Source organism: Anas acuta, chromosome 1, assembly GCF_963932015.1.
Source record: "Anas acuta chromosome 1, bAnaAcu1.1, whole genome shotgun sequence".
Classification (NCBI taxonomy): Eukaryota; Metazoa; Chordata; class Aves; order Anseriformes; family Anatidae; genus Anas; species Anas acuta.
Genome location: NC_088979.1, coordinates 127,686,981 through 127,709,454, shown reverse-complemented (window position 1 = coordinate 127,709,454; position 22,474 = coordinate 127,686,981). Strand labels below are relative to the sequence as shown.

At 43.0% G+C, this 22,474-nt stretch overlaps 1 protein-coding gene and 1 long non-coding RNA gene across 8 annotated transcripts in view; one reads left to right on the top strand and one right to left on the bottom strand.

Moving 5' to 3' along the window:
• Nucleotides 1-3,848: 3,848 nt before the first annotated feature.
• LOC137841582 (uncharacterized) lies at nucleotides 3,849-22,414 on the bottom strand. Of its 4 annotated transcripts, XR_011088669.1 has the most exons (7): nucleotides 21,804-21,941; nucleotides 21,287-21,454; nucleotides 18,396-20,548; nucleotides 6,336-6,394; nucleotides 5,582-5,622; nucleotides 5,367-5,423; nucleotides 3,849-4,350 (listed from the first exon to the last, which is right to left on the bottom strand). It is a non-coding gene; the product is annotated as an uncharacterized lncRNA (long non-coding RNA). The 4 variants fall into 4 exon arrangements; XR_011088667.1 differs by lacking the exon at nucleotides 5,367-5,423; XR_011088670.1 differs by lacking the exons at nucleotides 3,849-4,350; nucleotides 5,367-5,423; nucleotides 5,582-5,622; nucleotides 6,336-6,394 and adding an exon at nucleotides 10,145-13,596.
• Nucleotides 21,334-22,474, top strand: part of ARHGEF5 (Rho guanine nucleotide exchange factor 5) — a 36,559-nt gene continuing 35,418 nt past the window's right edge. For 3 of the 4 annotated variants that reach the window (XM_068654526.1, XM_068654545.1, XM_068654554.1), the window contains exon 1: nucleotides 21,552-21,932. The gene's annotated coding sequence lies outside the window, so the exon portion shown is untranslated. Of the gene's footprint in view, nucleotides 21,482-21,551; nucleotides 21,933-22,474 lie in introns of those variants that run through there. The other variant, XM_068654564.1, reaches the window with a different exon arrangement.

Here is a 22,474-nt window from a genome sequence, read left to right as displayed (position 1 = left end):
AGGCGCTGGTGGTGGTGGTGGTGGAGGAGGAATTTTTTTTAGACCTCTGGTACCATGAGTTGGAATTGGTGATCCTTATGGGTCCCATCCAACTGGGGATATTCCATGATTCTGTGCGGTGGAGGAGGATGCATAGAATCATTATTTTTGGAAAAGACCTTCATGGACTTCTTTCTAGGTGGTGATGGAGGAGGAAGTGGTGGTGGTGGTGGTGGAGGAGGAATTATTTTTAGACCAGTGGTACCGTGAGTTGGACTTTATGATGCTTTGTTTTGGGTTTACATCGCAAGGTTTTGGTAGCAGGGGGCATAGAGGTGATTTCTATGAGAAGGATCTAGACGCTGCCCCATGTTTGGTAAGGGCCCCATTGTTTTCCAGATCTGAGCCAATAAATGATATTGTTTTGCGTGTTTGTGAGAGCATATTTAAGACACGGAAAAAAACTCTGCGCTACACAGCAATTCGGAGAGTGAGAGTAGTGAGGAATGGCCTTGCAGGTGCCAAGGTCAGTGTAGAAGGAGGGGTAGAGGTGCTTAAGGCGCCGGAGCAGAAGTCCCCTGCGGCCTGTGGTGAGGACCATGGTGAAGCAGGATGTCCCCCTGCAGCCCATGGAGTACCACGGTGGAGCAGGGTTCCACGCTGCAGCCTGTGGAGGAGACCACGGTGGAGCAGGTGGCCCTGCACCGACGGAGGCTGCCACCTGTGGAAGACCCCTGCCGGAGCAGATTCCGGGCCGGACCTGTAGCCCGTGGAGAGGAGACCACGCAGGAGCAGGTGACCCGTCAGGAGCTGCTGCCCGTGGGGGAGCCAGGTTGGAGCAGTTTTCTCCTGAAGGATGGACCCCGTGGTACAGACCCATATCTGGAGCAGTTCTGGAAGAGCTGCTGCCTGTGGGAAGCCCACGCCGGATCAGTTCATCAAGGACTGCATCCCGTGGGTGGGACCCCACAGCACAGGGGACGAGAGTGACCGAGAAGGAGCGTCAGAGAAGCGCTGTAGACTGACCATAACCCCCATTTCCCCGTTCCCCGGCATTGCTCAGGGGGAGGAGGTGGAAGAGGGGGGATGGGGATGAAGGTGCTTTTGGTTTCTTTCCTTTGTTTCTCACTTATCTATCTTGTTAGTAATAAGCAATAAATCTTACTGTCTCCCTATGCCGAGTCTGTTTTGCCTGTTACAATAATTACTGCATGATTTTCTCGTCCTTATCTCAACCTCCGAGCCCTTTTCACATATTTTATCCCCATTCCTCTTTGAGGAGGGGGAGTGAGAGAGCGGCTGTGGTGGAACTCGGCTGCCCACTCGAGCAGAACCACGACATCCTTATGGGTCCCTTTCAACTGGGATAATTCCATGATTCTATGTGGTGGAGGAGGGTATAGAGAATCATTATTGTTGGAAGAGACTTTAAAGATCATTGTTCTTGTGGTGGTGGAGGAGGTGGTCGTGGTGTGGTGGAGTAATAATTTTTTTTAGACCTGTGGTACCAAATATTGGACTTGATGATTCTTATGGGTCCCTTCCAACTGGGGATATTACATGAATCTATGTGGTGGAGGAGGATACATAGAATCATTATTGTTGGAAGAGACTTTAAAGATCATTGTTCAAGCTGTGGTGGAGGTGCTGGTGGTGGTGGTGGTGGAGGAGGAATTTTTTTTAGACCTGTGGAACCATGACTTGGACTTGATGATCCTTATGGGTCCCTTCCAACTGGGGATATTCCATGATTCTATGTGGTGGAGGAGGATACAAAGAATCATTATTGTTGGAAGAGACCTTCAAGGTCATTGTTCTAGTTTTTGGTGGTGGAGGAGGTGGTGGTGGTGGAGGAGTAATTATTTTAAACCTGTTTTACCATAAGTTGGACTTGATAATCCTTATGGGTCCCTTCCAATTGGGGATATTCCTTGATTCAATCTGGTGAAGGAGGATACATAGAATCATTATTATTGTATCTAACCTTCAATATCATCGTTCTAGGCGGTGGTGGAGGAGGCGGTGGTGGTGGTGGAGGACTACAAATGTCCATAAGGGTTTTCAATAATCCATCTTTTCAACCACAAGCAATCACATTTTAAAATAAAAGTTTCTCAATAAGAGAAATTTATGAGGAATTAAGTGAAATTTTTGAGAAAATGATTAGGAATACCAGGACATTTTCTGTTTGGTGATCCAGCCTGTCCCCGGGGACACTGGTCTTAGAGAGAGCACAAGAGTAGATGAGTTTCCCGGGAGGAATATGTGAGAACCCCGGGATACTGCTATTCATTTGGGAACTGGTTACTTCTTTCAAGACTTGGTTGTCCAGAATCAGTAGTGAAAATGTCATGCCAAAAGGTCAGTCACTGAGAGATGGGGGGAACCAGAGCAAAGACAAAGTAGAAAACTGACATGACAATAGTTTAGAGAAGGGAATGGTTGCAGGTGCCAATGCAAAAGGGTGTTGAGTGTTGTTTAGGTGATTTGTTTTGGTTTTAGCAGACATAAAATCAGATTAAAAGGGAAAATAAGATGCACATTGTTGTTTCATAGTTGATTTTTTCTGAAGGTGCACCTCTATGGCACTACTGCTCTGACAGCAAGCCAGTTTAAGAGCTTTCTGTCCTTACCTGACCCCAACAGATCCCTCCTACCTCTGAGCAACAAATTGTTAGCATCTGTTCCTACTCTCCCTTGTTCAGCATGGGACTGGTTATTACTGGCAGCTGCACAGACAGCTGGGTGTCTGCATCTAAGAAGGCACTGGTATGAGATTGGGGGAATGTGAGTAAAAGGGTGACACTGGAAAAGGGAACCTCTTAAACTGAGTCTGTGGCAGAGGACTTTGTTTTGGAACCCCAGCCCCACATACTGCAAAGAAAGGGAAGAAAAATGGTCCCGAAGACACCAGGTGGACTGACAGAAAAAGATGGAACAGCCCACAGCTTCTTTCAGGCCAGAAGAAGTTTTGTGCATTAATTCACCTCCATAGGAGGCTGAAATGTTCAGGTGCTAATAAAGCTGTTGGGGAGAATCCATCAGTTCAGCAGTTCACCTGCATCAGCAGGCTGCTGATGGAATCCTGCATGTTTTCCTGCATAATGCACCGAGTCTAATAAAATCCCATGATGTTTTTACTCTTGATTTAACTTATCATCGACAAAGGCCATTTAAATAAAATCATCATGATTAGGATTCACACCTAAAACATACCTTATTAGCCTATGGCTGTGTCTGCTCTTCCAAAAAGTAAAATAAAACAGAAATAATAATAATTAAATTGTCTGGTGCCAGAAATACATGGTACTACTCTGCCACATTTCTTGTTGTATCTGTGTATGCACAGTGTTGTGCTCACTGTCTTTTCCAGTAGTCCCTTATCTTGCAGAGGCTCTCAGATCAGCAGCTGTACCTATTTTTTTAGTCCAAGAGAAACTGCAGAGACCTGTGACTTCTCAGAGACCGACAAGGTCAGATGAGTTATTTCACACATTCATGTGAAATCATGTAAAAAGGATGCATTGGAGAATAATTTTCCCTTTGTTGGGTTGGATTTCTTTACCCACACAGGTATTTTTTACCTTCTTCTGTGTATGTGGGCTAACTCTCTAGATCTTTATTTCACCTGAAATTATTACGGAGGACCTAATTCAGCCCTCATATAGCAAAACTAAAGTGTAATGAATTAATTACACCGGTATATAGACTTTTGTCTAGGCTCTTTCAGAAATCTTTTTGATGAGCGGTAGCAATCAATCTGTATTGCACCGCTTTCTGTAAAGTATCAGCTACCTTGTAGCATTGTCCCCTGTGTGGCCTTTTCCAGTATTGCACAGAAAACTGGTGAAGAGCTACATATCATCCACCTCCTGTAAAGGGAAATTTAACATTGAGCCAGAGGAAGACCAGAAATGAAAAATCAAAGTTGTCTGTAAAATGAAAAATTGCCTTGGATCAAGATAATTTTATTTCTTTCCGACTTTTATTTCTACCTATTTTTGTAATTCTATTTACATTTAAGAAATGCTTAATTATCCTGAATAAAAAATATTAATATTTTGACAATAATCTCTAAATAAAACCGGAAAGGTTCAGTCTTTTCAAAGACTTAACTTTGCAAAGACTTTTCTTGTCTTCCCAAAATGAAATTTAAGTAACTTGACATTTTTTCCTGGACCAATATATTTTCAGCTATATAACTCTTTTCAGCTGTAAGCTTTCCCAACAGAATTTTTCTAATAATTAAATACTTGCCACCAAAGCTCATACTACTTGTTACCTTCTGCAGCTTCTATATGGTCATCAACTCCAATTTTATCTCAGCCTCTTTCACCTTCTCATCATGTGAATCTCCAGATCTTAAACTACCTGCAATAAATAGAGCCCTGGTAATACTACATAAAGATTAGACCCAGATCCCTACAACAGATTGCATGCCTATTCTTATTCAAGGGCATCAATAGCATAATATCATCTTAAATCAAGATTTTACCACCTTGTTGTCTCAGCTAGGATTTGTGGTTGGTTTCAAAATGACCAAGTTTAGATTACCATACTGATTTCAACAGATAATGGAAAAGCAGGACTAGGGTGGAGTGTATTTGATATCTCAAATTATTTTAATAGCATGGGAAAAAAATTAATACATTCTTGGCTTGCTTGGTGAATTTGGATCCCTTTTCCTCCCTTTACTACAGTTACGACTGCAACAGCAAAGTGCAATCTCTGAAAGTGTGGGCACTTATCTATCTATATCTATATCAAAAAGCGGTGTAAATACTGGCTTTTCTGATCTCAGAATTGCATACAGGGTTGACAAGTCAGCAATAACAAGGGTTATAAACCAAACCAAACCACCACCAACAAAAAATTAAACAGGAAGGGGCTCAATGTGAATTCTTTATAATACTGCATTGGGCTGTAGAACTGAGTCTAAGTTTCTCTACGTTTATCTACTAGAATTATTAAGTAAATAACATTCACTAAAGAATCATATACAAGATTTAGATCAAGCAATGCTACCAAAGCCAAATGAAAACATAAAAATATGCCCTTGAACATAAATGCCCATTTCAACTGTAAATCTCACCTTTTCCCTTAAAAACAAACAACATGTAGAGTTTTCCTGAAAGGACGGGGCCCTTAAAAACAAATGTATATATATATATATATATATATTTTTTTTTTTTTTAAATTGTAATCATATAGATGATAGGAGAGTGAAAGCCCAGTGTTGGATGTTACATATTTCTATCATGGTGAGTAACCATGATAGCAGTAATAACCCAATTTAAAGAGGTTTTTATCAAGCCTAGAGGTCAGAGTTTAAATGCTCAGGAGCCACTTTATGATGCAATAGTCCCATCCAACCATAATGCACATACCTTGCAGCCTCTGTTCAATTAGACCCCATTTTGATGGGACAACACCATGCTAAGAAACTGTGAAGAAAGAGATTTCAGCTCTAGAAACCCAGAGGCCATCCTTAGGAGTGGGGAAACTGAATGTCGTTGTTTTTTGTTTGGGGGAGGGGTGGTGGTGGTGGTGCTCACAAATCTGCCAGTAGGTGAAAAGGAGCAGGAATTTGATGTACATGTACCCGTAGTGGCCTCCTGCCCAATGATTGCATTAGGTGGTCAACTGGGAAATATACAAGAGAAAGCACTTTTAATTACCCATATCATTAAGATACAAAATTAAAAAAAGAAAGTGTTCCTGCCCCACCCTGCACTGTGAACCAACAACACCGCAGGTAATACTTCTGTAAAACCAACCACTGCAAAACTCAGCTCAGTACACTCCTTCCTGCTATAGGGATTAAACACTTGAGAACAGACTGTTACATTGTTTTCTAGTTACATAGTATATATTTCTACTTATAGTAATATGTATCATAGCAAAATTGATATTTATTTTGAGACATTTAATTATAAATAATTGTATTTAAGAAATTCAAAAAAAGGCCTTCAACTTTTCCAATTATTACAAGCAGAGGCTTTCTACAGAAGCAAGAAGAAATATGAGAAAATACATTACTATGAGGAAATGTTTTGGCTGGAATTACTACTTACATGATAGGTATATCACCACAGTGACCTATCTCCCATATAGTCATTTGAAGTTTCATAACCCTAGTTCAGATTAAATATGAATTAGCTGATTCATTTTTACAATGAATTGCACTGTAAACAACTGTAAAGAACACATTTAATACTATGACTCAATATGCAAAACACCTTCTGCTTTGTGCTACTGGTCAAAGCTTGCTAAGCCTCACATGTATCTACAGCAAAGGCTGGTGGTGCAGCCAGTAAATGGCCTCACAACTTCATAACCAGGTTTTGGACACTTACTTTTCGCCAAGACTGATGGTTGAACTGGTGAAGGGACCAGGATGATTTGTTTTCAGTAACTGCAACAAGGAGAGCACCACCAATTATATTATGTTTTAAAATAACATCCCATGCCCTCAAAAATAGAAGTCACCAAAAATTCTCTGCAAAATTTCAGTTTACATGCCCTGCACTTTTAAGGGTTTGGAAACAAGTACTAAGGAGACCATGAAAGGCCAAAAGAAAAGCAAAGACCTATTAATAGCCTTGCATGTACTATACAGCAGTCGACAAAAATATACTGGAAATGTTCTGGGATCTGGAACTGGAAAAAAACTTGCAACCATTGTACAGTATGGAGATCAAAAGCAATGAAAAGAAAAGGAGAGGCAATGCTGTTATCAAATCTTTAATTCCTGGGAATCCTGAGTGGTCAGTATTATGTAAAATATTTATTAAAGATGAATGCCATTCCATGAATAACTTGCATGTATTATGTAAAATGTTTATTACAGATGAATGCCATTCCATGAATAGTTTGCTTGTTGCTTTGTTTGAGTAAAAACAATGCATTTATCCATTGTAAATGAAGTTCTGTCTTCTGCCCAACAGGATGTCTTTAATACCTCAGTCTATAGCCCTTTTCATAAGTAAATTTTCTAAATAAAACACAGCTTTCATATAAACAAGTATATATATAAAACAACAACAACAATGAATGCAGCCCACTAATAGCTAAACAAGAGGGCAAGAAAATAAAATAGAGATGATAAAATGTGATAGAGAATATCTAAACCTGGCTTCTGTCTGGGAGACAACTGTGTTTACATAGGAACATGAATTAGAGCTCAGGTGTATGTCCCTCTGAGTTAAACCAACTGGCACACCGCTCTTGGCATGACCCTATACTCTTTCGTGCTCTCACAGGCGCACACACACCAGTTACAGTGCTGTTGCTTTGGCTCTCCCACTCCAAGTCTCTCCTCTGCATACTGCAAGATCATTAAGAAGTACCTGTGCCTACAAAGACAGGAACAAAGACCAAAGTTTTCCAAAAGGCAAATCTTCTGCCATCTTTTTTTTTTCCCCTCAATATTAAAAGGTAATCAAATAAGCTAGAAGATTGAGTAAGCAAGACTGAATTCTTGACACTTCTGGAGTGGCAGGAGCAACAGCACAGCATCCCTGCATACTTATTTCAAAGGACAGCAGCTGCCCATTTCCTGTTGCATATACTGGGCTAGGGTAGAACGGATCAAGAGGGAACATTTAAGCAACTGAAAAAAAAAAAAAGGCATCATCCTTAACTTTCAGAAAGTTATCTCTGCACTAGGGGACCTTTCTTGAATCTAGGTCCCATCTTCAACTGTTTCTTAGCTATATTGAAGGGTCAGAAATGTAACTTCAAAATGTGAAGACCTATCTAAATCATTAGATGGAATAAATAAATGATTTATTCCAGCATTTTCCACTTTCCGTACACAAACCCTTCTCTGTCAAGCTCTTCGTTCACCTTGCATGCACAGATTTGGAGACTACAACAGTATGCATAGATGTGTTTATATATAAATTCTATAATAATATATCACTATATCATATAATACCCAACATAGTAATATGACACTGGATAGTCTATCCAATAAGTTAATCTGTCCATTTTTTTACACACAGTGATTTTTATGGTTAATTAAACTGCAGTTATGCATACATAAATTCCCTTCCCCTCTAACTAAACAAACATGCTTTTTACAGAAACCACATCATCTGTGTTCCCTGGCTGTGTTGTTTCAGATTCTGACTTGCTCATCATTTTCTCCTCTTGGCTTCTGTATTTTTGGTTTTAGTACTTCATCATTTCTATCCCTTCCTGTAGACAAACTACAAAATCATAGGAGTCAAAATGCTGGTTTTTGAAACCCCTGTTCTCACAGAAGGATATCTTATCATCACATCCTCATTTTGAGCAAAGATTAACAATATTAAAAATGAAAATGTACAAGAATACAAAAAAAAAAAAAAAGTTACTTAGAAGCAAGAAGTCTGACATAAACTGAGAACAAGCCATCCAAAAAAGCAAGAAAAGCTCCCTAGTCAAATATTAAAGAAGCATTTCTAGTGCATGATTCACCTACTCCAAAAGTAGACTTGTGAAATATGCCAGCTGAATAATGGCCTGCCTAACAGTGTCCATTTCTCTCCAGTGACTCCAGCCTGGCCCAGAACTCAGAGGCACCCATTTTGCAGATACTGAGATGCGGGCAGATGAACCCCAGCCCTAGTCTTCAGCTGGGATGCCTCAAACACAGTCCAGTTTCTGCAGAAATTGCTCCACAGACATAGACTCGTGATAGAAAGGGAGTAGAGATCTCCCTGGTTCCTTTGTTTGCTTGCCCTCTTCCAGCCTTGTCAAAGAAAAACATTCAAGGAGAGCTGCGGTAGCAAGCTGACAGAGCTCTTACATACCAGCCCTCCCCTCCAGAACTGAGAGGTTTTGGAAGCAGTGGAAAAGGAGAATTAAAGATGTTTTCCCTACCCCATCTTCCCTGTGAATACAGAGTCACTCTGCTCTGTTTCTTCTCTGCTTTTGCCTTAGCCAAAAAGACATTTCTCCTAAATTTTCTTTATGTTCATATTTCTAGATATGTTCAGAATGACCCAGAAGCTTCAAAATCAGAAGAGAGTTCAAAAGCCCTATTTGATCTTTATTAAAACACATATTTTCATATTTAGTGATTGATATCATTATATATTTTTTACAGACTCATTGTTTTTTCTGTAGTTTCTTGAGAAAATAAGGCCTCTTTTATCACACTGCCAGTCCCTGATTACTCAATTAGAAAGAAATCGACTCATTTAAAAAACATAACAAACATGCAGAGGAATCAAAGATGAGCATGTTTCTGTAGCTGGCTACAGCAGAAAGCTCATGCTCGTATCCCTGTGGGAGGATTAGCAATGAGAGGCTGGCCCTTACACATTTTGTTTGACAGCTTCTGTGATATCTTGTCCAGGGAACAGCTCAAAATATTTGGTGCAGGGACACCAAATCTACTGGGAACATGGGAGGAATGTAAAGATGGTTTGGGGGAACAGGGAATGCTAATATGCCTCTTTTATTACAGCAGTAGGCTGAAACTAAAAACCAAGAGAGAATGTGCTGCTTTTATAATAAATATCAATGGCAATATTAGCCACAATGAGCTAACTATATTCTTTTGGTGGCGTTGGTTGAGACTCTAAGGATGTGGTTCTGTACACAGCCCATGAGCAGGTTGCCCAGTGGAGCAGCTGATGCAAGGACTGCCCAGAGCCAGCCGTGGGGCTGAATAACCTGAGTGCAGTCTGGCACCTGCTGCCTCTGAAAGGATGGTGAGAGCATCTAAGGAGAGAGACAGTGACTTCCCACAACCTGGGAACCCAGGACAAGAACCAGAGAGCTAGGACACCCACCTCCTGGCAGGGCTGGGGCATAACTGGAGCAAGTTACCAACATGTTGATTCCTGCACCAGCGTGGCTCGGGGACCTGGCAGCCGTGCCAGCAGCACCTGGCCCTGCTGGGACCCCTGTGGCCCTGTGGCCCCCAGAGACACTGCTGAGACTGTGCAGGGGGCAGCAAACAGCCTGGCTGGTCTGGGCACAGGAGAGCATCTGCAGCAATAAGAGATGTTGAAAACACCCTCAGAGGAGAGTGGAGCCAGGTTTGTTTAGTCTGAAGAAGGGAAGGCTGGAAGTAACACAGGACATGATAATGCAGTTCCAGTATATGAGGGGCTGCTGTGAAGGATGGCAGAGATTGTGTTGCTGGAAGGACAAAGATAGGATCTAATCAGGTTAGCTTTCAGGGGAGAAAAGAAAGGGAAAAAAAAAAAAAGGCTCTATATTGCAAAAACTTTCTCTGAGTAATGCAGCACTGGAATGGATTACCTAAGGAGGTTGTGAAACTAGCTTCGCCGGAAGTTAAAAGAAATTACGCAAATGTCACCATGCTCTACCAGCAGAGGACAGCCTACCACACTGTTCCTGAGCCTCTGCAAATTAAAGGGCCATCTAACCTTTCCAACCCCACCCGTGTAGCCCCCAGAACAAATAAACAGAAAACAAAAACAAAACAAACAAACAAAAAAAAACAGCAAACAGCATCCATACATATCATTAGGATCATTAAATATCTGGGTAATAAAAAAAAAAAAAAGTTTAGCATTTAGGTAAAATACTAGTTTTACAAAGCTTAATTTCAGTAATTTCAGTAGTATGAATAGAAACATTTAAATTCAAAATATTGTTAAGAATAAAAAAAAAAAAAAGAAAGAAAGAGAGCAAGAAATTGCCTTGCAGTTCTTGAGCATGTAAATGCTGGCAAGATTTTTCAGCTCTATTTATTATATAGGACATCTTAATAGCAATACAAATAAATAAAATACACAGAGAAGTGTTAAGGAGGTTTTCTTGAGCTGCTACCTCAGTATCTATCTTGAAACATCTAACCAGATGCTGAGTTTAGTCTGGCCTTTCACCACCAAATGTTCCCAATAACTCCAATAAGCTTGGCCAGCCAACTTGCTAATACTGATGATACAATTGGTTAGGGCTATATGCTGACTGGGGAGGCTTCGGGCAGTCCCTGGCTGATGATGCTAGGAGGTGTTTCTTTGTCTATCTTATACAAATATAAGCTACCCCTACACTGCCAAATCATTACTTCTGATGGGAAATAGGCTTTGTACATGTCTGTTGGCACACAGCATAAAAAGTCCTCTGGGACATGGGAATTCTGGGGAGTGTGGTGTGGATTGCACTACAAGGCTCCATCCACAGAACCAGCACTGTCCATGCTTAACCACAGCTTATAAGCCTTTCTGAGTCTGAGATAACTCTGTGGGCAACCATTCTGGTGCATCTCCAGCCATATCAAAAACTTCTGGCTCCACTAGGGCACATCAGCTTGGGCTCTTCCAGACTCAGGATGACTCTGAAATAGTCTAGATATATTCCTGCTCATAATCCCTATCAGGACAAGATGGGCCTTCTCAGAGTCAGCTCTGGTACCTCTGCACATCAGGGACAGAGCATCCACAGACTGGATAAGCTACTTAGAGGCATTAGAGGATTGACCATATCAAGCACTGAAAGAGAACTTTGAATGTGCAAAGCCACATACAGATAATATCTAATGAGGACATCATACCTTTGCAAAAGAGACTGGGAAGTAAGATTTATTATTTTGATTTATGATGAAAATACATGCCTAGAGAAGGGGAAGCACACTCATCTACCATTCTGTAGGTGTGGGGCCAGTTCTTAGCTTTGCTTTCCAGACCTGATAGGCTACTTCGTGCAAGTCTCTTCATTCACCACCTTCTTCCCCATCTCAGTTTTCCCCACTGTGCATGTATCTGGTACTAAGAAGCACTCTATAAAACAGAAAAATTATGATGAAGGCTATAAAACGTGGGAGATGGTGGCAGATGGAATGCCAGCCTGCAAGCTCTTTGCTTGCTTCTGTCAGTCTTTGAGCCCAGAACCCCTCAGCTGAAGGACTGATTCATGGCTTTCACGCTTATAAATGCTGTTCTCCATGTGGTGTTTGTTTGGGGAAGGAATTGTATCTAATGTTTTTTGGTAGTGGTGGATTTTTGGCCTCTGTTCCAGCTGATGATGAAGTTACCCCAAATGACTATAAGGAGAACTATCATCTAAGAATTTGTATGAAAATTAACACATTTTAACCTTTACATTCACCGACAGGGAAACCAGATGGGACAAAAAACCCTTAGAAGCTGTGCCTTTTTTGGTGGGAATTCTGACCTGACTTAACATCAGCTGGCTCAAGCTGGAGAGAAGCCCTACTTCTGTGCTCCCTGTGGGAAGAGCTGGAGCCAGGATTCATCACTCACTCAGCATCACCTAACACACTTCAGCAAGAAATCAACAGTTGAACAGAGCATGGTCACTGCAAGTCCTGCAGGGCAGGCCTTGACTGCACCAGAGATGGGATAAAGGGAAAGATATCCAAGCAGCTCTGGGGGATCTTGCAGGGAATATGAGGCACAACCCCAAACACTACTGACAACAATCTAGTATTGCTTCACTATAGTGGGGTAACAATGGCTGGAGGTTGAGTGCCTTACTAAGATGATGGGCTTTGAGAGATCATTTTGGTTTTGTGAGAATCACTAATGACAGAGGAGGAGATTCAAGAAATGGAGAACCTTTAAGTATTGAGAGAGAAAAAGAGGTAAAAAAGCAGATAGTTGTGTGGAGTCAGAACCACAAAGCAGGGTGTCAGCCATATTGAGATCTCTGGGTATTAAGAGAGTATCTGGGCACTGGATTGACATTTAACTTGGTTGTCTGGAGCACCTGTCCAAAATAGAAAGAAGGCAACTTTATCCTTGTTCTGTTCTGAGGAAGCATGACATATTCTGGAATTATTATAAATCATTGTTTGCACTATATTAGTCATCGTAAGCTGTAGCTGTGAAATACTTCAAATCCAAGACCATGCAAGACCTTACACAGTTTGTTTACCTCACCTTTTGTCCCTTGACAGAAATAAAGTATTTAGATCTCTTATTCACCAACTAGCCATTGTAACAAGCTAACCTTTGAATAACTTTTGTCTTAATTTCTTTTTGCTCTGTGATGGTTTGGGAACTGCAATTCATCCATCCCAGGTGATGTTATAACTTCAGAAGAGACTCTTCACTGAGATAAACGCATGACAAGCACAGGACACAGATGTGATCTCTACCAGTTTACAATCTAAGCTTTGAATGTAATGTACCAAGTTTTTTTTTGTTTGTTTGTTTGTTGTTTTTTTCCCCCTAAGGTAGAAAAAACACTTTTTTTTATAAGTTCATTTGGCTTTTATGTTTTATCTGCAGTATTATTCTTGTGCCACTCTTAACTAAATGCAAAGAAAACTAAAAATATCACACAGTGAGAATCACATAAAGGCCCTTTTTGTGAGTTAAGGACAAAAGCTCGCTTCATGAAAACTGTGCCTTTGCTTATATAAAACAATCCCACTTCAGTCTGCCTTCCCATCAATAGCATCATAGCTCCAGACAAATGATACTTACCCACCACTGTGTGGATGGTTGTATTTCTCTGAAAGCTCATTTGAGAGCTCTACTTTGAGAGCTCTACCTTGACAACTCACCAACTACTATTCTGTAACACCCATCATATGGGAAAGGTTTTCGTTTTCCATACTGAGGTATTCGGGTGAGAGGCACTGGGAATCCTCTGGTAGTATAAAATGCTAGGCTAGAGATAAGGCTAGAAGAAGGAACATAAAGGAATTAATGTACTATATCCTTATCAAGCATCACCTTTGATTGCTCTAATGCTGGAACAGTCATGGCTCAAAATAATGTATTTATCTAGCAGAACTAAAGGACTTCCCCCATCCTTCTCTTAAAACTAATTGTCAAAACACTGGTCCTGGGAGATTTAGGACTGGTAATACTGTGGACAAGTACATCTTACTCTCTATAAGGGACTGACTTTCATTAGGAGCTTGAGTTGGATGAAATCTGTGGACTAGGCTAGAAGCTGGTAAAATAGGAGATGATGTGTTGCCTGAACTGGCTTCTAAAAAATTGTCCCTGGCAACTTTAAGGATGATAGTATGTTGGGCCAACATTGTGGAGTGATTTCAGTAAAATGCTCAGACTTTTCTATCACTAAACATGTGGGCTATTAAAGGATTAATATTAAATCTGGGGCCTTTCAGGAAAGCCAGCATGGGTAGCATAGCTGGGTTTTGGTCTTGTGCTACCATGAGCCAGAAGAAAATATATATTTTCAAGGCCTAACAAGGCCACTGATATTAAGGATCAAACACTGTGTGAGAGCTGGGTTAGAGCAAGGGTTTGGTCCCACAAAAGGTGTCTGTGACTGGCACTGTGCTCTCAAGGTAGATCCCACCAAGTTATGTTAGGCTGGGCCAACACAGTGCACATGTTTTGGATAAGTATAGCATTAATCTCATTCCAGTGTTTGGAGCAGGGCGAGGATTCATCAATGTATGATGAGGACTGGATGCTGAGGATGGCAGGACAGGGTGGGAGACAAATGGCCAACCTTGGCCCTACTTTGGTAGGGTAAGTGAGGAAGAAGGATCAGGCAAAGACCAGGGGAGAATTTCTTTTCTTCTTGTCAGGAATAATAGAGATAAACCATTGTGCTACAGGAGAGGGAATTCCAGGCAGTAGGATTTGCTTCCTCTGCCCAACAACCTCTCTTAAAGACAGTTTATTTAGGCTAAACCTAATCATCCTATCCACACACACAGAGCAAGCAGCCAGTCTGTAGCCCCACACATCTTGCTGCTGATGTGAAGCAGCATGACTCATGTGCACCCAGCTGAACAAGAGGTTCTCAGTTTCTTCTGTGGCTAAAATCATGGAGGCTTTATTTTTAAAAAGCTGAAACTATAATAAAACGGTAGGTCTTTCTTGACACTTTCACAGAAAGCCTTAATAGTAATGTAGTGCAACTGCTTGCTCAAACCTAACACAAAACATCTGCAGTGGCTAAGGAGGAAAAAAATTTAAACCTGCTTCATCAGTATATGGGAGCATGTCTGAAAGTATGATTATTTGTGTTAATGCTACCTCACCTGACTGCAGGGAGAAGACAGCATCAGGAACAGCTTCCCAACAGAGGGCACTATGTCATTACATATAGAAGCTGAGAGGTCACTCTAGGACTGCCTCTCATGCGAAGACACTGAGTGGGGAGGAAGGCATATTTCAGCTTTGTTTGTCCTCCTTCGTAAAAGCTAAGCTTGTGAAAATTCACGTGTTTACATCATTAAAAACTACACTATTGTGCATAATTATATGCACCCAAAAAAAGCCAAACCAAAAGCTTCAAGCCCTTCATCCATTTCTGAATTCTGAATTTCTATAATTTTAAGTGCTTGTTTTTACAGCCATTCAAGATTCTTTTAATACAAGTCAGGGACTTCTGTGTGCAATTCTTTAACTTGTAATCATCTTTATAGATGCATGGGACAGGTTAATTTGTTTGTGGGCTGGATTTTGTGTCTAGCCAATGGCAGGAAAGAAAGCAAAGGACTGGTCTGAGCAGCTAGCAGCACTGACTTACACCACAAGCAACAACACTTAGATGCTTAGATGGGCATTATTGCATGAGGATACGAGCTGGGAAGAAGCATCTTCTTAGCACTGTGGTTTCTGAGTGAACAAGAATGGGCAAATGGATTATTTGTTAGCATCCATTTTACAGAGGACCTGGAGTGTTATAGACATGCATCTAATAAGTTACTGCCTCAAACACCCATTTATATAAGAAAAGTACAGACAAAGACTCTGAGAAAGTTTTTGTGTTGGCAGCGGAGAGAAAGTTCTCAAGAGCCCCAGCAGTCTTCTGCTGGGCTACTGAAAGGATCCTAAGGGAAGGAAAGGAAAAAAAATGGCTGTGATTGTGGATCCTCTCTGATTAGGATTTTTTTTTTTTTTTAACTTCCCAGGAAATAAGGAAAACACTAGTGTGTGAGGTCCAGGTAAAGGCCAAGGCCATTAGAGGATCTGATCCAGCACTTAAACCTACATGTGTAGGTGAGAGAGAGAGAGGTGTGTATTGTGTGGGCTGGGAAGCAATTTACTTCTCCAAGACATAGCAGTAGGACCCTGATTCATGTCTGTACAGGGATGCAGCTGGGTCTAATTCAAGCAGCCACCTGTACAGCTGTCCTCCCTGTCCCTGTCCTGCCACCACACAGGCAGGGTGGCTGGACATGACATGGTAAATTCCAGTTTGTTCATTAGCTGATGGGCCTGCTAGCAAAAATTTCTGCAGACCCTCTCCATTCCAGACAGTCTGCAGTAGGATATAATTCTTAAATCAAGGATCAAGAGCCCTGCAGAAGCAATGAGAAGCATCAAGTGCTATAAAGTATTGAGTCTACGAATTACAGCCAGATAGTCTGATGGATGAAGCTCCAGAAGAAAATGAGCACATAAAAGCAAAGCTATCAGGAAATTAGTCTCCAGTTCAGGAGAAGCAACACTCAGGATTGGGCTGGATTCCATTCAGACTCCTACAGGGACATTACCACAGCCTCACTGCCTGGGCGAGGCTTTATGATATCCTTACGACTTTTCCCCACACATCTCATTCCTGCATCTCTGCTGCAGCCTCACACCATTAACAGCAACACTGCTATAGATCTTTGAAGGCGGTATCTAAGATCAGCTAAGGATCTGGGGGGAAAAGATGGCTTTTTGCATTCCTCCTGCATTTCAGAATCACAAATGAAGAAGAAATGAAGAGCGCAGCAGGAAACCCAGGGCTAGACCTTTGGCCTACCCAAACTTCCCTGGGAACTGCACTGTAGTATTTCAGATGCCTGACAAGGACAAGCAATAATCAGAGTATCCTTTGCTTGTAGCGAGCCAATGAGGAGAAAGATTTCCTCAAAACTGTAACTGAGCTAGAAATTGCCTATGTCATTTGGCATAAAGGAACAGTTGTTTGAAAATGTTTGCATAACTAGCTTTTGTTAAGCTTTTCAAAATTTGTTTATGCTATTCCTGGATAGTAAGACCAATGCTGTGCACTCTAAATTCCCAGGAATTCATACTTTTGACGATGGAGTAGAGGTAATCCTATAAAATGCTTTCCTATCTTTCTCCTTGTCTGACTCCCTGTTACCCAACAGAGAAATTTTGTCTCCATAATGCATTTCTGTCCTTTTAGAGGCCTCTTAGTAATATGTGGCACTGTTTTTAACCTGTTTTTGCTTTTGGGATCCTTGTTTACAGATACTGCCTTGTATTTCTTAGTTACCTTTTGTGGACCATGGGCTACCATGGGCTTTTCAGGTAGCCCATGGACATCCTGATGTACATGGACAACAGAAATGACTGCAATAATCTTACTTATTGGAAGACACCTATACTGATATTTAGTGTGAAGTGCCAGAGAATACCCTCTTTGCTGTTCTTGGTCATAAACCATCTTTTCCTTGCACTGGTTGCAGGTTTACATTCTGGAAAATATATATATATGTATATATACACATGTATCAAATACTTGTTAGTTACCTATGGGAATACTTCCATATAGGTCTCCATATATTAGTCAGGTAGGAACATGGCTTGAAAAGCAATACTCCATGGAAAGCAGTGTGATGCAATATTGAACTAGGTACATCATGTGTAATTTTTGTAATGTTAGCTCAGGAAAATCTTCATAAAAATTTAAAAGCTCACTACTGTTTCACTGGAAATGAAGCCACTAAGTTGCCAAACACTACTGGAAAACAGGAAACAGTTGGCTTTGATGACAGTATATATCATCAAAGGCTGTGTAATTGCTTCAGAGAACATATAGGTATAGTTCCCTTTTTATTTCCCCAATATTTACTTAAAGATATTATTGCGTGTTCAAGTCCATATTTTATTTATCTGGAATAAAAAGATGTTTACCTGAATTAAACTAAACTTTAAGCTACTCCTTTCTGTCTTTTAAAATGTTACATAAGAAAAGAAATGCAAAGTTTTAGGCTACACTTTGCTGTAGCTAATCATAGGAAATCTTATGTAGGAAATATGTTGCAGGGATTATTTTTTTTAAACATACTGTTATGAACTTCACAGTGGCTTGGCATGTTCTCTGCTCAACTGACAATATTTGCATAGTGACCACTGATGCTAATTTGCTTGGTTTTACTACTAGAGGCTGGCCATTCCTAGCTCCAACTCAAGCAAAATCAGGAAAAGTCAAGGAAACCAGCATTTGTACATATGAAGCCAACACAGAAGCATGAGCCCTGACATGAGAAGTCATTTTCCTTGACACTCATCTGGATTGCAGCTGCAAGAGCTGCAGCTATCACTGTGATCAGGAAAGCTCCTCAACCTCCACCAGGCCCCAGTCCATTTGCAAAAAGCAAAAACTACCTTTTTGCCTTTTAAAGCAGGCAGTAGCTTATAATCAAGGGAATCGCTGGGCAACATCAGGGCTAAATGGATGTACCTAAATAAAAATACATTTTTGCCAGTTTATGTGGCTGACACACATGGAGACTCCAGCTGAGCCCTTACCCTCATTCCTCTAATAGCAGACTTTGTCTCTGATGGTGAATCTGAAGACTTGTCTATCTGTTTAAAGTTTCTTGGCAGCACCTGTAAGAAAGTGGGTTTTAGCAAGTAATCCATTTAGGGCAATAGCCTAATTTGCACATCAGACATAAATATTATAATGCTATAAATGCTACTATAAAAGTAAGTGACAAAATCAAAGCTCAAAATACTGTTCCTTCCTATCTGCTGTCACAAAGGGAAATCAGAGTATGATACACACCTAAATCTGAACTGGGGAGGCTCAAACCTGTATTTCTGAGAGATGATTTACATACAGAAACAGCTTAATATTCCATTGCATCCTTTCTGCCGAGTGAATCCAAAAGAATAGCTACAGAAATCTAGATATAATCCCTGTCAATATAACTAAGGCTGTATTCGAGATAAAAAAACTGAATGAACTGTACAAATCTGAACATTTTATTCCCTTTTACTCCAGCATTTGCTCTAGCTCAGTAATGTGCTAGCACCTACAGAAATAGTAAGAGCATGGGACCTGTGGCACCAAAGCTGAGCTGAGGTCTGGAAGACTGCATTTCTCACAGTGTGCTGGAGAGGGGTCTATGGAAATAAACTGCACAGGATGGATGCTAGGACTCTGCTAACCAGAGAGCAAACAACAACTAAGGAGCAGGAGCAAATGTGGCTATTTTTTTCTTCCTGGAGTAAAATGAATGTGCTGGGTACTCAGGTGGTGCAGTCCAGCATTTGGAGGACTGAAATGGGAGATGATGCTTCTCAATCCACCCGGCCCGTTTTCTTTTATACTCTCTGTCCTGTTTCCCACTAATGCTGGCTCTCAACTTTCACCACAGAGCACATCAGCTATGGCTCTACTTGCCAAAAATGTTGAATCACTGTATCTCATCCTCCTACAGATGAAAGATTGTTCCCAGCATGTGGCAGGACCTCTCCTGCTCACACTGTGTGGTGTTCCAGATATGCAGATATTCTAAACAAACAAAACCCCTTTCTTTTACCATGAAAGTGGTTAAACTGGCACAGGTTGCCCAGAGAAGTTGTGGAGTCTCCAACCCTGGAGATATTTAAAACCTTACTGGACACAGTTGTGGCTACTGTGGCACAACAGCCTATTCCAGTTGACCCTGCTCTGAGTGGGGTAGATGATCTCCAGAGGTGTCTTCCAATCCCAGTGATTCTGTGAGTCTGCAGCATACCTATCACCCACTGACCTTTCCTCCATGCCACTAAGGGAAGAAGTACCTTAATGGCATTTCAGCAATTTTCATGGGTCCACATGGAAGTTAGGAGCCCAGTTCCCATGGAGTTAGGGAAGGAAAGCTGGCCCATAGAAGGACATAAATACTGTGATACTGAGAGCTGCATGTTATGACTTTGAGGCACTTCTCCCCACTAGGTAATCCAAAACTTAGACACTCAAATTTCCAGTGCAATGGGCACGGAAAGCAAGGTACCTCAGGATATGATTCACAAAAGCAAATAAGAAAAGTGCCTCTGAAGCAGGTGCCAAGAAGAAGGGTAAAGGTTAAGCCATTCCTAAACAATACATCATCCTTTTCTAGAAGACAGAGGTGCCATTTCCCATCCAGCATTCCCAGTTCCAGCTCACTGCCAGCTGCTAGGAGCTTATAAATGCAGTGGGAAGAAGCATCACCTGTTTATGTAATGGCCCAGAGTTTTGCACACCAACCCATGAAACACCTGATGCAGAGCTGATTTCCCTCTTGACTTCTGGGAATTTGAAGCATCCATTTCCTCCCAGCTGACTTCAAATGCAGTGGTATGGAATAGGTGTATCAACTGCAGAAGCTGTTCCACTATGATAAAATTATTCATCCATACAAGCAAAGGAAAGCATTAGCTGAATCAGAAATCAGTAGCTAGCACAAATACAATTTTGTCGCTGGCTGAGTAGGGCTTTGAGCATGCCACTTGTGGGGGCAGTTTTCCTGCCTGGGAGATCCCACATAGGGAAGGGAGAGTTGAGGAATGCCCAGGTGTGGGCTACAGGGTTTCTCCAGTTCCACGTCAAGCTCCTCCTCTTTTGCTCCAGAGTGTCCAGGTGGGTACACATCAGCAGCCTCGTGAAATTATTAGGAAAAAAGATTCAGGTAGGAGATGGCACTGGATATCTACAGAAGGAGACAGAAAAGGTAATATAGGTAATTCCTTCCTCACTCACTTGTCTAGCGTAATCCTTTGCTCCCTCTGCATCCATTGCAAAAAAAGATCTAAACTGCGTTTAAGAGAATTCTCACTAAATCCTGTACCCCTTTAAGCAAATCCAGGTATCTGTGCAGCAAGTAATAACCACCAGGGCAGTGGAGAATCAAGCAACTTACTCTATTTTGTCATGGAATGAAAAACCTACGTTTTCCAAATTTGCCCCTTCTTTTATGATCACAACAATCAGCTGTTTCAGGGCACAGAGTAAAGAAAGGCTGAAATTAGTGCTGTTTCACTTTGTCCTGCTACTCCCAAACTCACAATGTTTTGTACCTAGTTGTCCTCCCCTTTTCTTCTGCTTTTATTTATATCTTTTCTCTGCTGGCCTCTGTCCTACTCTGCCAAGTCAGGGAAACCTCCCTACAGACTGTCTGTCCCTATGGCTACAGTCAAGCTGGCAGACAGGGAAAGAACTTCTTTTACTGGGAACTGATATGCTGTCCCCTTCCAGTACACAGCTGAACACAACAACCAGAGAAAGTCTTTACACAGCCGGGGTTTCTCGGGGTATTTACCTGTGTACCTGGGAGGACAGGATGCCTGAGAATGGTTGCTGTGGATCCTGACTTCTGGTAGCACTCTGAGAGTTTTTCCACACAAATTCTGCACATTTTCTTCTGAATTCCGCTGTTTAAGTCACTTACCTTAATCTGACAATCCAGGACACGATGTCGGGATCTCTGAGGTCTGAACCCTGCCCCACGCTGCGAGGACGCCTCTTCTGGTACCCGGTGCTGTCCTTAAAACCCTGGCTGCCTGCTGGGGGTGGGGGGAGGAGGGAGCGGAAGGGTTCCGGCGTGCAAAAATAAAGACTGGAAGAGGGAAGAGAAGAGACGCGGGTAATGAAGATGTGTTTGGGGAGGGGAAAAAAAAAAAAAAAAAAAAAAAAAAAAAAAAAAGCACAAACAACTAGTCCCTATTTCTGGAGCCGGTCGGGGAGACGGATCCCGGGGCCAGGTCTACCCGCTGTGCCGCCGCCCGGGAGGGCGTGAGGCGCCTTCTCCCCCCGGAGCCCGTGGCGGAGCGCAGCCCCAGCGCAGCCTCGCCGCCGAGCTGGCTCCGGCGGCTCTGCCCGCGGCCGGCCCGGCCCCGCACGCCAATCAGGGCGGCCCGCCTGCCTTCCTGTAGGTGTGCCCGGCTCACCTGCGGGCCGCCACATACCTGCGGGCCCGGGGCGAGCAGCGACGCCTCGGCCCGGGCAGCGGGGGGCAGCGACACCGGCGGCGCCGGGGGAGCCGGGGGGGGGCGCGGTGCTGCTGGCCCCGGCCCGGCCATGTGAGGCCGGCGCAGGTAAGGGCGCTGCGGGCGGCCCCCGGGAAGCCGCGGGGCCCGGCCCGGCCCGGCCCGGCTCGGCTCGTCCCGGGGCCTGGCGGCGGCTCCCGGGCGGGCCCGGCTGGGTCCGGAGGGGCGGCTGCCCCCGGAGCCAGCGCGGCGGGGAGGGGAAGGAGGGAAGAGGGCGGCCCACCATTTTAGGAGCCGACGGGGCGGAGGGGGAAGGAAAGAGCTCGTCCTCCTCCCGCGGGGCTCGGCCCGCAGGTGCGGGAGGCAGGCAGAGAGGGAAGGAGGGTGGGCGAGGGGCCGCCGCCGCCGTCGGGGGGAGCCCCGGGGAGCCGCAGCGCCCCTCGGTCCCGCTCCTGCCCCTCGCAGGTAGGGCCCGCAGCGTGGGCCCGGCCCGGGCTCGGCTCCCCGCCGAGCTGCTGGCTGGGCTCCGGCCCCGGCCAAGGGCAGAGGCCCCGGCGGCTCAGGGCTACGTTTGAACTCTGGACGCCTCGTTGTTTTCCTCCCCGCTTGGCTCGCTGGCGTCTCGTGACTTTTATGGCCTGTCAGCGAGG